This window comes from Phoxinus phoxinus (assembly GCF_949152265.1).
Source record: "Phoxinus phoxinus genome assembly, chromosome: 19".
Lineage (NCBI taxonomy): Eukaryota > Metazoa > Chordata > Actinopteri > Cypriniformes > Leuciscidae > Phoxinus > Phoxinus phoxinus.
Window position 1 is genome coordinate 16,378,237 of NC_136894.1, and position 20,951 is coordinate 16,399,187.

A 20,951-nucleotide genomic window follows, 5' to 3' on the forward strand; every position below is an offset into this window, starting at 1 on the left:
TTGGGCAGGCACTATCCTGAGGCACTGTCACTGAGATATTTTGTTTGCCATTTGGGGAAACCACACAAGCAGCAGCAAATTGTTGGTGGAAAGGGGACATGGGGAACCTCAGGGATCTGTCCTGGATCCCCTTTCTTTTTCCCATTACTTTACAGCTACAATAGCTGCTGTCAGACATTCAAATAGGTAAATTGCCTAAAATTGCCAGATTTCGGTAAATACACCATATGCACTATGTATACACAAGCATTGGTCCATTCACAAAAATACCATTCACACATCAACAGCAAAAAAAAAAAAACTGTAAACTCTGTGGTGTAAATAATTGGAAATCACCCTTAAACACAGCACTTTTTCTTTGAGAAGTGCTTTGGTTTCTGTCTAATCTGACAATGTATTTTTTTTAACTTAAAAGTGACAGGCATAAGGAACCTTTAAAAATGCAAGATGCCAAGCAACTGTATCTTTAGTGAGGAAGGGATCAAGACGTGTTTTTAAAAATGTGTGCTCATCTGCAACGGTCAAATTTACTAGTAATTTTTCAGAAACAACAGTATATTTGAAAACCTGAAATGTACATGAAAGCATAGTCACTGCACATTAATAAAAAACATTATAAGACCTGTACCAGCTCTTTCCAATGAAAGGATAACAGTACATCAAATAACTATAGACAAAATACATGTACCCAGAGTTCCCTTTCGAGAGTACTCTCGTGTTACGTAAGCTGGCTTACGCATTGGGAAAACCCCTTTTCTTGAGAAGATTGAAGCCAACAATTATCCTTTAATTTTTCTTTAATTTAAAACGCACTTGCTGCAGCAAGCAGACCTAAGCGAGATGGCTTGCACGCTTATTGGCTGCTCTGCGGCAACTGCTGCAACCTATGGGGAGGCACGGCTGACGTGAAAGCCAAACCTCCAAGGGTCACACCCCGCCAAAATGGGCGTGATTTTTTTTTTTCAGCCCGCCCATAGTTGCCTTGATTGCATCTCCTTCAGCAAAGTATCCTCTTCGCTGACTCTGGAAGATGCCTCGCGCCGTCGAATCAGGCACTTCAGCGGGACGAGCTACTGCACTGCAGGACCGAAGAAGCCGGCTTCGGAGACTCTCCCTACGCCGCCTTCAGACGCCGTTCCAGCTGCGCTATCCGGCGCGCACTATATCCTTTACAAGCTTCCGTGTGTGTCGCCGCTGCGTCACACACGTGCCTAAAAGAGCAAATTGCGGGCATTGTTTCAAATGCCCCGCGTCACCTGCGGCTCGTGCAGCTCCTCGACGCTCTCCGTTGTTGACGGCGCCCTGGAAAAAGGATACCAGCATCTTCCCCCTATTGAAGAGGCTGTGTCCGCGCTCCTATGCCCGCCCTCCGCTGGATGGCAGTCTAAGGCCGCTCACCCATCTAAAGCCTGCCGAACTACGTCAGCTCTTGTCGGTCGCGGCCAAGCTGCATCAGTATTCCACACAACTGACCTAGCCCTGACGCTCACAGATATGAAGGATGCGGACCGTAAGCTGGAACGAGAGTACTCTTGAAAGGGAACGTCTCGGTTACTAACGGTAACTACGGTATTTTGTCATGTCTAATGTATTAATAATGCCATCAGAATGCAACCAAAGCACAGAATAGCAATAAGTAGATGGCTATAAGTAGGGGTGTAACGGTACGTGTATTCGTACCGGACCGTTTCGGTACAGCACTTTCGGTACGGTGCACATGTGTACCGAATGCAATCATTCACGTAAATTAGGCTAGTTTTGTGTGCGGAACATAGGTCAATTCCGAGTTTCCACATGAACATATTAAGTGTCGGAAGTCTCCGCGTTGCACTGATTAATCGTTTTTGTGATTCAAATACATTTAAAATAGTACCATTACGTCTGTCTTCCAGTGTGCGGAAATGTGTTTATGTTGCTGTGACAACGAAACACGTGCACACCATAGACAGTATATAAACGGTGCACACGCGCCTGGCTGTGTTAAGAGCGCTTGTAGCTCCGTGCGCGCTGATGCACTCATCTGTGGACATTTCCGAATGCCTTTCTGTTAAAAGCGGGCTTTCCACACAAACAAACGTACATGTGTCATTAGTATGAGAAAAAAAATAGGATTTTAACTCGGGTCGGGCTCGGACATAAATATCGTATAAATAAAGATCACCACATAGACAAATCAGACACAATTATTTGGTATATGTACCAAACAATATTTAAAACTCACTCTGGGATCTGTGGTTCCATCCTCCAGTGAGGGCAAGAAGGTCTTAGTTACCATGACCACAATCAGATAAGTTGGTTTTATGGCTGTTAAAAAATGTGATCGCGTGGAGACAGAAACAATCTTTAATACAGACTTTGCTCCATTAATCATAGACGAACTGATTTATAAATGAACATGAATCCCAGAAACTGTGAATGATTTACTGTCTTGTGTACTATTATGTATATACTACTTGTCTGTGTCATTAATGTTAATCAATCAGCAAAAGACTGCTCTTGACTGAATAACTTTTGTAGCTTTAATAAGAATCCATGTATTTTTAATTCAGTGTTATTTTTACATTTGATTATTTAACTTCTTACTTTAATACCTAAAAAACATAAATCACTTTATTTCATTTGAAGTCTTTATTATATTGTATTTTTCATGTTGTTTGTAATTATCATCTTTGAGTTTTCATGTATGAGTTCATGTATGAGTTTTCATGTATGCTTGACACTTTTTTTTGGGCAAAAATTACCTTTATTTTCTTGTCCAAGATCTTGAGAAACACATATTCAGTTAAATGTCTCAGACATCTTAACTGGTAGTGTACTGTATGTCACAGCAGCTGACGATTTTAAAGTATACATGTGTTTGTTTAAGAGTGTAACAGAGAATGTGTATGTGTATCTGCCATTTATTTACAATAAAGTAGTAAACATCCAGAGGGACACCTGAGAGGGCTAAAAAAATAACTCATCTGGGGTGGGGACCAGTCACACCCCTTGTCCATAAACTCACATACATACACTAATACATGAAAATATGTACCACACTTAAACAAACAGCCTTAAAACTAGGGCTACGGTGGCCTTCCCAGCTAATGTAACAAGAAAACCATAGACTGCACCACTCCTTCAAATAAAAATGTGATCTGAAAAAAGGTACTAAAGTACACGTAGGGACCCCTGCACTTCAAACATATATTTGTAGCCACAACATATTTTGTGGTGGGGCTTTTCTGGAAGATGTGTTATTAACTGTAAAAACAGCACTGTTTACACAGTATGTAACACTGCCAATATTTGTCCAATAGTAATATAGTCTCTCTTGGAAAAGGTGAGCCCAGCATATTATTGTCACTGCTGTTAAAATACTGTCACAGCACAGGATCACAAGTTTGGACCTTGGCAGATTAAACCAATATGGATCAAACCAACTGTATCCAACCAGAAAGCGTAGGAGAACTCAAAAGAAAATTCATCACATATGAGTCACCTTACTTCCAGTAAAGAGCCTCACTGAGCACCCTACCAGTCTCATTCCTGACTTACCACTCGCTATTACTGTTTCTTGTGTTGCTTACTGGAAAAGCCCTCATTATTTTACCAAAAGAAGATCATCATCATCTTTACAGTGAATAAAGTTAGTGAAACGACTTGTAGGATGAAAATCATTAAAATGTTTTCTGGAAAAAGTTGTAAAACACTGTTAAATGGTGGCTCACTGACTAAGACGGAGATGTTTTAGATGGAAAAGAGGCAATCACTTATATCATTAAAAAAAGAGTGGGTGAGGATTAGAATGGCGGTTTAGCATTTGGAAAAAATAAATGTCTGTGTGTGTGTGTGTATATATATATTTAACAACTATATACTAATATTAAGATAACAGAGTTCATTCTGGCAATGTTACACAGTTTTAGATTGCCCTATAAGTAAGTAAGTAAATAAATAAATACAATTTCTCAGGTTTCGAATGTCAAAGGGTCAAAATCACCATAAAGTGCCTTTGAGACTTCACAATTTCCCCCAAAAAATCTGAGATTTTCCATTTAACTTCATATGTGTTGTATTAAGGAGACCTTAAGCTTTTAAAAATGCACATTGGTCAAGCTTCAGCACTTTTTATAAATTAACTGCAAGCTGACAATACACGAGCACACCATCAAATATGTCCACCCTGTCTGTCATGGACAAATTCATATTAGAATAAATACATTTTCATTATAGAGATTATAAAATGTAGATCTGCAGAAATATAATGTGTCCCTTTGCCAAAAAAAAACATGTTAGTTAATGGTAAAACTATTTTGATAATAATGAAGTTACTGCCTAAATACGTAGTGCCCAATACAATATGCGATAGTTGCACATTCTATTTTAAATAAAATCTAACAACAAATATATTTAGTCAAACTTTAAAACACTAACTGGCCTTCATTTGTTTATTAAGAAATCACACACAAGGTTTCGTTAACTTGTTAAAATAATTAGTTTATTTTCATCATAAAAGTTGAACATGACAGGGTGGACAACAAGATGACAGGGTGGAACTTGGCATGACAGGGTGGACAAATGCTTTAATGGGTGAACTAGAATGGGGGAACATTAGAAAAACAACAGGAACTTCAAGAAACCCTTAACCCATATAAAGAAGGAGGGGCCTGGCTCAGGCTGATTTTCAGGAGTTGCAAATGTCCTCCCTGTCTTGAACCATGTCCACCCTCTCATGGAAGGCTTGGTGACAGGGTGGACATTTTTTGGCTACAGTTAGCAGCAGTAACAGCAGTTAGCAAAGTGATTCACTGTTGAAGCTGACTGTGCACTGTTTAAAATATATATTTTGAATTTCTGAAAAGTTTTTATATTAATTAATATTTCACAATGACAGGGTGGACATGTTAAGCTTGACAACACGCAACTACAAACACAATATGATGAAAATGAGTAAATATACGTAAAGATATGTACTATTTGTGTTACAGGTGTTTTAACATCTACTGAAGAAAGACCAAATAATGACCCCCATAATGACAGGGTGGACAGCAATTTCAGGGACACATGCAAACTGCTTAATATTATTATGAAAATAAAATATAAATAATCAAAATGGCTTGTTTTATTAAATAACTTGCTGAGGACAATAAGCACATTCAAAAAAGTATTTTAATTTCAGCGCTCGGGATCCGCCCACAGTTACTTCCGTTTCGTGTTTGATACTTGCGTTCCAGATCGTTAAAATAGGGCCCATAGTATCTATCAGGCTTAGAGAGCAAAGTCCATAGACACATATAGACATAGTACTTAGAACTAGAATAGTATGTACTATGCACTATTCTAGTGTGAGTAGTGTGTTCACACTTAAAATTCCAAAAGGAAAAAATGCATTTTAAATCTCTGATGATGTACTTAAAGGCAGGGTAGGTGATTTGTTCTAGATTTTGTTTTTGTTATTTTTGTTATGCTGGTTGAAAGTCTCTTCATATCTTGATAGCAATCACTAAGTTAAGTGGTCTAAATGTATTTATATGTATATACTGTATATATCACGTGTGAAGGGCGTAGGACCATAAAATGTCTGAAGTCAGCGCGAGCACCGCAAACGAAACAGCAGCCAACTTTTACAGTTCATCCTGTACCAAAACGAGCGTATGCTGCGTTCACCCAGTAACTACTGTCATTTGAAAGAGATGGAATTCTGTGACGTTATACTCTGAGTGGTTTGTGACTCGAATGTATGCGTTTATATTGACAATACTATCAATGCCGAAATGAAAATGCAGCAGTCAGGTGGTACATGACAGTGCTCTTTAAGTTATGTTCATTATTGTTTTAAATAATCTCAAAAACGTAAAAATTGTACGCTAACTAAATTTAAATATTTTTGCATTTGCATGTGCCTTCAGTGAAGATAGCTGACATCATCAGAATTGAGTAAATGCACTGTGTTCAACACAGAAATCAGTTGTACTCGCATTCACACCCTACTGTAATGCATGTAAAGTATGCAAATAAAAAAAAACATGTCAACATGTGCTGTTACAGTGCCAGGAGGACTCATTTAAACTTTGGTATAGGACACAATGTCACATTCAGTTTGGAAATGCTTGAGTTAAGCTGCTATACAGCACGCTTCGTATACCGAAACCATAAAACCCCCAGTGAATACCAGGAAATTGTAAAGTGATATTTGCTTAAGTTATGTTCATTATTTAAATGTTATGTGCTTTGAGACATGAAGTAGTTTAACGCTGTTTATGTTTTGAAATGTGACTTAAAACTTGCTTAAACTTACTTAAAATGTGTAAAGGAGTCAAAACAGTGCCAGGAATAGGAATTCTATGCAAACGAAGATCTGCTGCAAGGAGAATTATGATGGGCAAAGTAGCTCCTATGACGAGAAAAAACAGGTATGCTGTAGCATTCTATCTTTTCTGGTGACAGACGGTGACACATCATGTCCTGTTTTTGGTTCGTTTAGATGTCTATGGTACATGTTGCGTTCACATTTCTGTCAAAGCATACAGAGTTCATTTGGAAGCAGACCAAGACCCACCTTGTCAGGAGTCTCGGTCCGCTTGTTTGGTGCACTGCACACCAGGGTTCAGATAGCAGCGTTCACACTTATTCAAATGTACGCACTAACTCGCACCAGAGTCCAAACCTGCCAAGATGAACACACCCTTAGGAAAAGAGTACATAGCGAATCCATGATGTTTTCATGTCAATCAAAACAAAATTTTGGCAGAACTAACAGTGGCATCTCTGGCTCTTGATTTCTAGTAGGGCAAAATCAATAAGATGCCCTGCACAACACAAGGGAACATACTGTACAAACGTCCCTATTTTCATTTCAAGCTAAAATGCACTGAAACCCTCCACACCAAATGGCCTTATTATGGCAGATGACTCAGGTGAACTAAAAGTATAACACATCTATGCAATTAATGTGATTTAAAAGCGCAAAACACATTCCTCATGCAGTTTCCAGGACAAAGGGCAACTCCCTTTGCCAAGCTTTTCCAATCTACATTTACCTGGAAATCTCAAGCTTATTTCTTAGCTTCACACATCATATCAGGCCTGCAAACACTTTTAGTACACACATAGAGAAATGATGGACATGTGCGGATCACCTACATAGTATTGTTTTGTCTTAACTGCTGAGTAACTGGCTGAGGTGAGATTAAAAGGATGTGATGCTATTCATAAAGCATATAAAACTAAAACAAGATTGGAGCATATAGGCAACTGCACTATTACCACCACAAGGTAGTCGTTTGAAACTGTCTGAACGTGTATGTTGCTTCAGATGAGCCGCTGAATGGATCAATGCTAATGGTGTCAGGCAAGATGTATTAACACTCCGCTAATGTTAAACAGGATCCAAATCTTTGTGTCATACAAACCCAAGCTTGAATCTTGATGTTCACTGTGTAATTTCCAACCTAGGAACATTGGAAAAAACATGCTTGAGGCAACATTTCTGCCAAATGAAATGTATTTATTTTGTATTTATTTGTTTGTTTGTTTATTTATTCAGGACAGTGCACATTAATGAACAATCTTACACTCCTAGATGTAGATGTAAATAAACCAAATTATAGCATAAATGCTAATTTTCATCTGTAGTCCCGAGGTAGGAAGACAACAACACAAAAGATAATATGACAATACACAGTGTTAATTTAGACAAATTACATTACATCAATAGAATTTGTCATAATGAGGACATAACTGGGAACTGAAGAAACTGTTTAAGATGTTTTTTTTTAAATGTGCAATAGGTGGGACATTCTCTAATATTTGTTGGGAGGCTGTTCCAAAAATGACTTCCTCTGATATACAGAACAGTTTGTCCAAATGTTGTTTTTCTGTGTGGGATCTCTAGGTATCCTCTGAATGAGGCTCTAGTGCAAAAACCTCTGTCAGTCCTTGGTTTAATGTATGTAGAAAGTGGACATGGGGCTAGTCCGTGAAAAACTTTATGGGCCCTATTTTAACAATCTGAAACGCAAGTATCAAACGCGAAACGCAAGTAACTTTGTGGGTGGATCCCGACGCAAATCTAAAATGGGTTGGTCTGAAGTAGCTTCATTATTCATAGGTGTGGTTTGGGCGTAACGTGAAATAAACCAATCAGAGTGTCATCTCACATTCCCTTTAAGAACAGACGCGCTTGTTCCACGGCAGATTGCTATTATAACGGCGGAATGCCAGGCGCGCGCCAGGAGCGGTTCACAGCCGAGGAGACCGACGTTCTCGTCAGGGCCGTAAAAGACAGAGAAGTGACATTGGGGATGATGGGAGAAACCCACCCAAATTAGCTTCGTTTAAATATTTGGGTTAACGTGTAAGCTAGATTTATTATTTTCACATATTCATGGACACAACAATGATTTCCCTCGTGTGTTAATATTTTTCCTTGTAATAATGTATGATTTGCTGCGTCTGTGTAGATGAGAGAATCAAAGTGTTGTTCACACGCTACATAATGGCCAAGCACGCGCCCTTAAAATACCATATTAATAATACGCGCAACGCGCCACTGACTTTAGACTAGGTTTTTCCTGGTCAGTAGCGGAGTTGTTTTCTGGAACTGCAAAATAGCACCAGGGAACGTTTGCGCCAGAAAAAGCCTCCTCTTTTCGCTGCACCGCCCCCCCCCCGGGTGCAAGTTAATTCACAAATTTACCGACGTGCGTCTGTGGAGGGAAAAGTCCGCTGTGCGTCGGGTGCAAAATAGGATTGATACATGCGCCGGTGTACAAAGTCAATTGCGCTGGGAGCAAGATAGGGCCCTATAAATTAAACAGCTATTTTTTAAAATTAATACAATTTTCAAATTTGAGCATATTGTATTTTTCCAAAATATTACACTGATATTGTGTATCAGTTGATCACAATCATATTGTGACAGTGGCTTTTGATAAAATATTTTGATAGATTTTTTGAATAACATTTCTATGGGTTTTAAAATTGTGTCTCCAGTTAGTGACCAGGTTGTGATGCAGTAATCTATGTGTGAAAATATAATTGAATGTAGGAACATTTTAGCAGAAGTAATTGTCATAATAGCTGGTCTGATTTGTTTAAAGTTATGTAGATTGAATTTGATTGTGTTCGCTGTGAGTTTGATGTGTTTTTTAAATGAGAGTGTTGAGTCCAGTGTGACCCAGAGGTTATGGTTAGGTTCAATTACGTAGCTCATTGTTCTTGTGTGTTTTGCAACACTTTTAAAGTAAAATGTCCAGTGAGTGGCATTAAAAGCATTTTTATCCAGAACAACTAAAAGTGAATCTTGCAATGTTTTATTTTTTTTGTTGTTGTACATATTGCGGCAGTTCAGAAATTAAATGTCAGGGAAGTGCCGATAAAAGGTTAATGCTCCTTTGAAAATAACATCTCTTACACTAAACACATCCTACCTAACCGGTTGTCTTAACAAAACAACATAACATGAAATAAAAATGCATGTGCTGACCTAACCATGCATTTTAACGTGCTTCTAAGCTTTTGCAGAGCTCAATGCTGAACCAGGAGGAGAGCTACCGGGGAAGTTTTCTACGTCAGAAAAGCCATAGCCTACATAAGGAGCTGGTTATTTGATGCAAATGTAAAAATGTATTAGTTTAAAAAGCATACACTATTTTAAAAGTAGCCTATTTTGAGGTCATAACATAGTATCATGCAAGGAATAATTTATAATCTGCCCATGCAATCATAATTTGTGCAAAAAGTACCGTGAATCGTATACGCAAATGTACGATTTTGCAAAAATGTAGGTAGAGGACAATTTTCCAGTGAGCCTAGGGTGCTAATGCCACAACTCGTGTGACCAGCAACAATTTAAAATGAGACAAAGCAGCTAAAAATCTGTTTTCTAAAAAACCAAGTCCAATTTTGACTATCCTGGATTTTTGTGAGCAAAGAAATTGCAAAATAGTAAGTGAGGAGAGAGATTTATTATGAAAGGGACAATGGCTGCACCCCATGAGAGCAGTGCAGGCAAACAGATCAGTTCTGATAGCAAGGTGATGTCATGCGGAGAGGGACCAAACATATGTTCTCTCATTTCACCCACACTGAATTAAGAGACAGGCTATGGCACACTTCCAAATCCCTCTTGCCCTGAAATCTATAGCATTCATAGATAGACGCAGCGTTATAAACCATGGTGCTCAAGTTAAAAAAAGTTCTTCCACTTTTAAAAAACATGTCTCAAGAAAAACAGATTTAACAGCAGATATGGCCAGTTAAGGTATCTGTGACTTTGTTCATATGGATATCTGACAGCTAAGCAGGGTTTGTATGTTAGCAATAGTGTACACCCTTTAATGAGAAACGGTCAGGAAAAAAAATGTAGATGAAAAATCTAGCCTACATGTAAGTGCCTTGTGTGCAAGTGTGTTTTTTTTTCTACTTCTTATTTTGCACTTTTTGTTGGCAAAGGTTTCTTTATTATTATTTCAATATTATTATTGTGTTTTGACACCTAGTATCTAAATATTCTTAAGAGTAAAGTTAATTGTCATTTGAAATGCATGGTGTATGCCTAGTTGCATGATTATTCTGTTATATTGATTATATATTCAGTGGCATAAAAGAGTCTTACAATGACAATAATATTGCATATCTCAATTATTTTTTGGGACAATATATCACCCAAGGAAAAGTAGTTTTCATGACAGGCCTAGTCAAGCCCCAGCATTGTTCTAGGTTCAAAACAAGATGTGCTTCAGCACCGTGGACAGGGGCAAAGCAGGCGGGCCAAGGACACAACATGCACAGTCAACCACTCATCCCAAATCACAACAGGAAGTCAAGGAGCACCTGGCATCCCACTTGAGTTTGAATTAAGCCGAGGGCATTTTGAATGAGGTCCTCGAACCTTTATAATTTATCTTGCTTTAATCTTTTACACAAAACTTGTCCTAGTTTTGTGAAGTAGATAAACTTCTCAAGACCCTGATATAAACACATTAAAAAAAAATCCACTTAGGTGTAAAAAAAAAGAAAAAAGTTTGAAATATCCAAGCAGCGGTATAACAAACATCCTGAACAATTATTTTCAATAAGAATTACAACTTCAATTTCTACTATAAAGCAGCTCTCAAATGTGTTCATGTTTTTACTCGCATCTGACTTAGAAAATTATCATGTCAAAGGAAGCAGAACCGCAAATCCCACCTACCTATTACGTAATTGCCATGGACCAATGGTAGTTTGAAGGTGTTCACACATTATAACACAGTATTGTAAAAATCGATATATCTGTCAAATGTAAAAGGTAGGGTAGGTAATTTGTTTTATAAACACTTTTTGTTATACTGGTTGAAACTCTCATCACATTCTGATAGCAATCAATAATAGAAGTGGTCTTAATATTAAAACATATACATACTGTATATATGCTGTGGAAGTCCCAGGACCAAAATATTTTCATCCAATCATTGCATTCAGTCCGTATGCAATTATACAATGTCCTACCTGCACATACACATATCTCCATACCAACTTTTACATTTCCTCCTGAACCAAAACAAAGAGATTATACTGTGTTTACAACCCAGAGCTGTTCATGTCCTTAGACTTGAATCTATGAGTTTCTACTATCAATGCCGAAATAAATCTGCAGCAGTCAGGTGGTGTGGGTAAAAGCTCTGCAAATTGTTTACGTTCATTATTATTCTAATGTTAAGTGGTTTGAGACATGAGGTAATATCACCTCATCTCTCGTGGTGCTTTGCAGACTCTGCTCTGGCTGTGCGTGTTCATGTGTTTTGGAGGAAGCGTGGCTTTGTACACGCTCTGAAGGGAGGGTTGGATCTTATGCTTTCAAAACTAACTTGCTATTGTTAGCCTCTCTGCAATCGCCTACCCTAAATTGTTAGGTACAGTGTTTTAACAATGATTACTTTTTCAATTACCTATCAGAACTACAGTTTAATCTCCTATATACCAAATTACAGCCCATGCATATTGAAAGTCTCAAATCTTTGATTCAAGTTAAGGTGTTAAAGGTTGACAGCGCAGCTCAGCTAATGTAAATTTTTCTTGTGTACTGCTCAGGTGGGCTGGACTCCAGTCCAAGTCCCAGTTCTCTGAAGGGTCCCCCTGACTGACAGCTACCCAAAGTGTCTACATGTAAATGAAACATGAATATCAATATAGACTTTACTGGAATTTGCTGTTGGCTGTACACTAAAACCTTTGAAATCATAGACAGCATGTAGTGTTTCCATAATTCAGTGGCTTAGCACTGCTTTGATTGGAGGGGTAGCTTTGGGGAATTTTACAGTAGAAAGAAATTAATGCAACTAAGGATGCAAGAGCCAGTACTTCAGTACCAAGATGATGCTAAAATCCTTGTTAGTATCGGTAGTACAGACACCAGAACCTAAAAAACAAAAAATGTTTGATGTTTGATGTTTAATCTTCCTCATGTCATTCTCATACATTCTATCTTTGTTCTGCTGTTTATATTTGATCCATTGCTTTACAATTACTTATTAATTTATTACTGAATCTTTATTTTGCTTAATAAATTAATGCTTTAAAGGAAATTTGCTTTTTTTATTACATAGTCATTTTATGAAATAATTAAAGGGGTGGTAAAATGCCCTTTTCACAAGATGTAAAATAAATCTCTGATGTCCCCAGAGTGTGTGTGTTAAGTTTTAGCACAAAATACCCCACAAATATTGTTATAATGTTAAAGTTGTCACTTTTTGAGGGTTCGCAATAACGCACCGTTTTGTGCCTGGCCCTTTAAATGCAAATGAGCTGCTGCAGAAGGCGGGGTTTCAAGAGCTCCTGTGTGTTAGCAGCAGCGATTACCTCACGCAGACACACTAAAATGACAGAAACGGTTCTGCCTTTAATGATAAAACGGAGTCAGACAAAGATGGAGAGACTTAAGAAGAAGTGACAACATGTAGAATGCAACAGGACGTCTCTGAATGGTTAGTTGATGAATTTATGTTGCTGATGTGGAGTTAACTATCTTCAATTAGCATATTCTGTCATGGTAATCTAAAAATCGCTGTTGGAACTGTTGTGAGATGCACACATAGTGACTTTCTATTGTATGTGAAAAGATGGATGCTAAAGTTTGAGCTGACTCACAAAGTGAGGTTTGAGCTTTGAACTTTGAGCATTGTAACTTTGCAGATGTTGTTTATGCTCAAACAGCAACATTACACACTAACTAAAGTTAGAAAAGTGAAATCATACTCAACCACCCCTGTAAGGCATTTGAGGTGTGCTTTATTACAGTTATGAATACATAACGTACTTCTGTAAGTATTTTAAGGCTAGATTCAGTTGTTTTAATTTAATTTGTTAATATTTACACAACAGTTCAATAGTGTGTGTTCAATAGTGTTTCTGTTTTGCTGTGGTATTAAAATTAGTCCAAAGAAGAGTGAAATTTCACTGGCATCAGCACTGACTGCTGACATTTTGGTATCATGGTAACCCTAAATTCAACATATTTGGCCAACTTGGACTTACTGTAATCTCCTCAAGTTTTAAACTTTGGCAGAGTCAATATCAAAGCCAGAGCTTCAGCATGGTGCACACACCACCAAATATGAGTCATGTTGTCATCCCTCTCATACACTTATCAAACAGCTCAAGCTCTAAAGCAGATTTGGCCCTTGTTTGGCTCTTGTCTGGATAGTATGGGTTTAATTCCTTCTGAACTGTGCCTGTATCAGGTATCAAGAAATCAAACTCCGTATTGGCTCTGATGACACACCTTCAGAGTGCCATTTGGGCTCTGGGCCTATCAGTTTCACAATCGAGGCTTTATTCCTCTGGACTATGACGGCTGAGGCTTTAAGTATGATTACAGAGGGATTGTCTTAAATAACCTCAGAGAGAAAAGGCACTGTGAGCTAAACCTTATGCTGGCAGAACACATTTAGCAAAGAGGAGAGCTGAGTTACGGGAGTTACGGGAAGGACAGTTAAGCATCAGGTTTGAGTTTAAGGGAATACTTGGGATTATTTGAGGTAGCCATTGAGCGATGTAAGAAGTATCTTCATATTTGGTTACATAACCAGATACCATTCACTTTACACACAATATAAGGCTGTCATCCCGAAACCAGTTTCCTTTCCACATCGTCCTCTGTTACTTTAATGCTGGACTCTGTTGAACATGTAAAGTTTACCAGTCATTTATACACTGCGGCCATGACTCGGCTGGCATATTGCATGTGGATTTGAGCTGAGAACGGCAGGCCAACTGGACAAAAAGGAGAAGCTCAGTGCCGTAGACAGAAAGTAAGCTGTGTGAGGCAAGATCCCGGTCGTTCTTGAGCAACATTGCGCTTGCATGCTCTCTTAGAAAAAGAAGTGAAAGATAAATATTGTCACAGGCTTTCCTGGAAACCACTGGGGAGATTCCTATGGCCTGTCCGACGCAACCTGAAAAATCCCACTTCTTTATGAAAAAGACATTAAGACTGCCTTATCAGTATGTCAGTATGCCAGGCCATCTGAAAAACAAGGAAAGGTGCCTTTGTGCCCTGCATGGAAGAACTGATTCCATCACAACACATTCCTGGCTAGTGGATCACAAGGGTGTACTGGGTTTGATTAATAACTAATTTATTGGATGGTCCATGAATGATTATTATTATTATTGACATTCATAATAATAATTATATGCTATTCATTATTCATATGATACATGAAGAATTAATTAAGCAATTAAGCCTTCATCTGTAGTGACAATAGCCAATGGCGCGTCTCACACAAACAATTACTTTAAAGGGACAGTTCACAATTTTTTTCAAATCTACTACTCACATTCATGTCATTCCGCTCCCGTATGACTTTTAGACCTAACAATATGATATTGATTATTTTTTTTGCATAACGAAAGTCAGTGAGGATAATGTGGTTTTGAATCCCACTAACTTTAATTATATATGGAAAAATAGCTGAAACATTCTTCTAAAATTATTTTATGTTGGGTGAGTAAATATGACATAATTGTAATTTTTGAGTGAACTATTTTTTTCACGTCCTTATGGAAAAGAAGTACACTTACAGGCAAAACAGTGACAAAGCAAATGATGACTAGAAACTAAACAAGAAAAGTAAACTAAACATGACCGTGACAACTTAAGTAGAACTTGTACATGTTAATACGAAATTGTATAATTACTTCTATTTTATTTGAAATATGGTAAAAGTGTACTGCCGGCCCAGTGAACTAAAATTATTTAACTTTAAATGTAATATTGAATAAAACATTACAGTAAAAATGATAATAAAGTAGCTTACATGTGCTTCAGTATGTTAGTAAACACATTAAAACAAGTGTACTTATGTAAAGCATGACACAAGATTATTAAAACAAAGACTTAAAAAGTACTTAAAGTAAAACTTTTCATTTTACATTAATTGGATTTTGAAAAGGTCACTTTTCAAAAGTTTACTTTACTGTGTTAAGAAACATATTAATGGAAGTGTAGCCTACTCTTCTGAAGTACACATACTGTAAGTGGCAATTTGTTTAATTACCGTAATATTATAATATCTGCAAGTACATGTTATTAAAAAATATACTTTTAAGGTTTGAAGTGCACTGCAAATGCACATTCAATACAATTAGGCCTACATTCACATTCACAAAAGACTAATCCATCTGTGATGAGAATAAAAGGCTACAAAAAAATGTAACAACAATCCATGATAATGTGGTGCATCATACTTACATTTAATTTGTTGCATACTTTGGTCACATTTCAAATTACAGAAACATCTGTCTGTGTAACAATAAACTCATATTACATTATATTATAATAGTGTAAGTGAAATGCTACATTTTATCCAATTCCCTGTCAATTAGTTACTAGAATGGTTTGAGACTGTGTGTGTTTCACAGCTTGTGGTTTCATCAGCCAATCAGTGCTTTATGACATAATTTTTCTATGACACCAGAGTTATTACTCACACATGACATTTTATTAAACCACAACATGCATTTTTTTTTAAAATAAGATTTACATCACAAATATGTCTCTAAATATTTAAACATCTCTCAAAATCAAGAACCACGCAAGAATACTCTAGTATGGTAGACTGTGTAGAGCATAGAACTGTCAACTAAACTAAACCCTTTTTAACAATTAGCCTAGGTCAGAACCATAGGTACAATATCAAGAAATACAGTGTATTTGTACTGAAATGCTCTCTGTCTGACAGCCCAGACGTCTAGGTTTATGTGTGATAATGGGTGATATCATTACTGTAGGTAAAATATAAACCCCTTGTTTCATTTTTCAATAATCCAATTTGCTCAAATTGTTATTATTTTATAATGTGCCTTTGGCTTATTCAGGCAGAGTAGGCTATGACTGGAAATGACAAAAAGGTGGACTATAATTAGGCCACATTAACATAAATCACATGAGCTATCTAGCGTCATCCCATCGACAACGCGAGCGACGCGACAAAAAACTACAACGCTCCTTTATAATCACCAAAGCGTAAGCCTAGGGAGCTTTCACATAGAACGTTCCATTTAGAACAACTAGACAGAGCGCTGAGTTTTCGAGACAAAATCTGAATGTTAACATTACACCTCGTCTAAAAACGCAACGATAATGCCACAAAACGCGACGCCTGGGTACAGAGAACAACGATTCAAGCGCGGTGTGAAAGCTCCTTTAGCATCGAAGCTTTTGTCGCGTTGCGATTAGGACGCTCGCCTCGAATTCTCGTGCAATAAAGAAAAGCAGAATCGCTCTGTTTTCTTTAGGTTCATGTAGACTAATGCTGCCCTATGCGCGTATGTCGATGTAACAAAGGCGATGAACAACAAACGACGCGTTGGACTGTCAGATTGATAGACTAATCGTCATTATGAGGTGGCATTTCGCATCTTTCTAGGATTGACACCCACGCAATGACCCCCGTTTAACCCAATCCCGCATTCTGCGATTATGTAACATTATTGATGATTTCATCGCGCTCTGGACAATGCCGGGAAATCTGTGTGCCCACAATACTCCAATAGTTCAGTCCGGCGTTTTAGCGACAAAACGGCATAATACAAAGATCAACGCGTTGACCAGGCGCTATTAATTCGGTAGGCTAGCTATATTACATTTATTTAATCTGCATTTGCCCTTCATTATATATTTAATGCTTCAAGTTCTCAGTGCTGTGAGTCTGGATTACCTGATGACGCTATAAACTGCACTTGAAATCATAAACGGTAAGAAAAGAGCGATGATGTCATTTTACTTCAGTTCCACTATATTAACGTTTACTCCCGCTAAACAAAGAGCTTGCATGTTAAAATGGCTATCAACAAGAGGGCAGCTGGGAAACACATGACTGTAGTCTTACCGAAGCCACTGAACATGTTAAGTGACCCCCTTTACCACTGACAATGCAACATACCCACCCTGTGCCTTGGCACCTAGCTTGTATGCCCTACCTAATGAGCCCTAGTACGGCTCATGTGACTTCACTGCAAAGACATTAGAATATAAATAATTGACGCACTGAACGTTTGCATTTGGCGTCGTTTTAAAAGATCTGGCGAATAAAGCATTTTTACAGACCGCATGGGGCAGACTTGGGTCCTTCGGATGTAATGTTCTGTTACTGTACCCTGCAGGACAGATCTGTGTACACAATAAAGCTCAGTAAAACAATGTCAAAAAAGACGTTTACCTGACCGCGTGGCCGTTCCCTCTCCATCTATTATTCCACGATGACTCGGTCAGCCGATTGCCTTGTAGCATTTAGGTCCGGGGAGGCAGGTCTGTTAGATGCTGGCACATGTCTTTCCTCTCGTCCAGGGCAGGCTGGCATGAGCAGAACTGCAATCTCGCGCAGAACACGCTGCTACGATGAGCGCAAGCGCCGCGCGCCACGCTATCCCGCACGAGACCATTGAGCGGCCCGCGCCACGCCCCCTTCAATGAGCTGTCAGTGGCAGTGCACCCGCACGCTTGTCCCACTGCATGCTTTTACGTTTACAGTGAGTTTGTTTTCCATGCAGACCTACAGTTTCCTCAAAACACGTTAGGATACTTAGATCTCACTTAAAATGTCTGAATGTTATTAATTATATTAGATAATAAAATAAAAACGCAAGTGGCATGCTCAAACTGCTGCTCGAGCTTCCTTTAATCAGAATTAACTTCATTTTTCTGAGCCAAACTGACTTTCAATCAACTTGGTTTTATTGGATGAATGAAGTCAGTTCTCCTAAATTTCACTAGTGTGTAGAGCAGCCACACGTGTAGAGAATCACATTATCTATGAACAGCTCATTCCCATAGTTTTAACAAACATAAATTATACCCAATGCTTTTTAGATACATTTTGAGCAGTAGCCTGTGATTTTTCAAAATTAATGAACTTTTCTGTTCACAAGGATCATTTTAAATAAAACTGCTTTCATCATGATATGCAATTTATTGTGTCATTGGTGTTTGAGCATTATAATTCAAACAAAAATACTTTTTGTATTTTTATGAGTTCTTTATGAGATTGGTATCAGTAAATCATACTGAAGGAAGCTTCTGGAGGTCCAAGGCTAATTCTTATTTTCTCTAAAAAGTGGAAAATGTTACCGTTTATGACTGTTACAGTGTCTGTCACACAATAACACAAGTCTCGGCTAATAAAATAATATAGCCCCTTGTAAGCTCCCCTGCACTCTATGTCAGGCATGACAAACTGCCCCATTCATTTCTATTGCTCTCATTCGACAAACCTTTCACACCTCTGCTGAGTATGAGACCTAATCTTCATTGTTTCTTTATCATTATTCTTTCATTTTTCTGTCATTAGCCTTTATTCTAGCAGTACATGGCATGCCAATCCACATCGCTTAGATCCCAATATACATTTATCCACCTACAAAAATACTTTCTAGAAAACAAAACAAAACATTTTCTAATGACCACGTGAATTATGTCAAAATATATCATGAAATATAACTGCACCTGTATTATTACTAGTTAATATATCTGTTACCAAGTGTTTATTCCTGTTATTAAATTGTATTTTCCTTCTAAAAAATAAAGTTAAACCACTGTTTTTATCAGTTTTGTTTGGTCCATAATTGTTTCTAAACCACAGTAGACAAAGTTAAATACAGTAATTCTACAGCAGCTTACTGCTAAATCTGTATATAATACAGATATACAGCTGTCATTTCACAATTATTTACTGTAAAAATAATACAGTATCTTATCATGCAACTGGTAACCTGCAATTTACTGTAAATTTACAGTCAAATAAATAACAGTGTATGCTTTTACAACCCACTTTAAACAACAATTGAGTGTTTGTAATAACTTCCCATTACGATCGAATGTGGGTTTTGGTCATATAATGTTGTTGAAATATGTTATTTATATGCTTTTATACGCTGCACCTGCTAAGCATTTCTCGTTCACATCCTTTATTGTTCTGAAAATATCCCAAATCGTATGATCACATACAAATCACATACATATCTTAAAGGAATAGTTTACTTCAAAATGAAAATGCTGTCATCATTTATTTTATATTTTGAAGAATGTCAACCAGACAGTTGATGCACCCCATTGACTTCCATAGGAAGAAAAAAAGTACTATGGAACTCAATGGGATACATCAACTGTTTGGTTAGCGACGTTCTTCAAAATATCTTCATTTGTGTTCAGCAGAATAAAGACATTTTTTGAGTTTTTATTTTGAAGTTAAAGGAACCGTATGTAAGAAATGTATTTCAATTCATCATAAAATGGCCCTGATATGTCAGTAGACATTAAGAAATCATGTTAATTTCAAATGCTTATATCACTGACAACAGTAGTCCGGCCAGGATATTGTCATTTAAAAGTGAAGTTGCAGCCTTCAACTGATGTTGATGTTGTCATGTTGTGTTTTGGCCTGATGCGCCACCCTCCACCTATCTACCAATCACGAAGTCAGTAGTGTTTCGCCATCCGGGTTTCCAGCTCTGCTCTAGTCTTGCCATTGGAAGCTCCTTGCCTAAGTTCCTGCTGGATCCTGCAGCCTATCTGGCAACCTCGAGTCAGGGGGGAGGGGATACACCGCTCTACAGTAATTTGAAAGTAACAGTTTTGGCCACAATCTTACATACGGTTCCTATAACTAAACCTTTAACCGCGTCACATTTCATGTGCAGAATCGTTTCTCTGAGTTTGTTGTGTACGGAACAGACACAGAGGACGAGTGATGCTGAAGTTCGTCATCGGAAGAGCATTTCACGCTGACTTTAAAAAAGAGCCACTAAACAGCATTTCAAAAAAAAAAAAAAAAAATCATAATGAAAGCTTTTTTTGCCTCTCCCCTGGTGCACTATCCACACTGTAGGTCCTAAAATGAGCTCCAATGGCCAACACAATCAGACACCATTAGGAGCAATTACTGTTGTTATGGAGCAGGTGTAAACCGTTGCTGTTTTTCCAGCTACATAACCATAGCAGCCTCCCTACACACCACACTTGAGTCTCAGCGGCAGGGCAGCTGAACCTTTAATTACCCTGACGGCTAATACATAGATCTAGGCCAGGGGTAGGGAACGTCGGTCCTGGAGAGCCATAGCCCTGCAGAGTTTAGCTCCAACCCTGATAAAAACTCACCTGATTGTAGCCTTAATGATCCTAAAGACATTGATTAGCTGGTTCAGGTGTGTTTGATTAGGGTTGGAACTAAACTCTGCAGGGCTATGGCTCTCCAGGACCGACGTTCCCTACCCCTGATCTAGGCAGTGCAATAGGGTCCCTAGCCAGTGCATCATCCTCTATTTGAGTCAGTCCCTTAAGAGGGAGCTTGATATTGTGAAAAGACTGTTTTGGGCTTTCAGCTTCCCGTGCTGGCATGACGGCAGCCACCTCACTCAAGCAGACACAGTCCCACTTTAGACTATGTTGTGGTGGTTATATAACAGAATTAGTTTTGCCTACTGCTCCC

The 20,951-nt window shown here is 38.1% G+C and overlaps 1 protein-coding gene across 1 annotated transcript in view; it reads right to left on the reverse strand.

Moving 5' to 3' along the window:
• hivep3a (HIVEP zinc finger 3a) overlaps positions 1-18,019 on the reverse strand; it is a 58,902-nt gene extending 40,883 nt beyond the window's left edge. Inside the window, exon 1 of the mRNA XM_079591276.1 lies at positions 17,688-18,019. The gene's annotated coding sequence lies outside the window, so the exon portion shown is untranslated. The remainder of the gene's footprint in view (positions 1-17,687) is intronic.
• Positions 18,020-20,951: the final 2,932 nt, after the last annotated feature.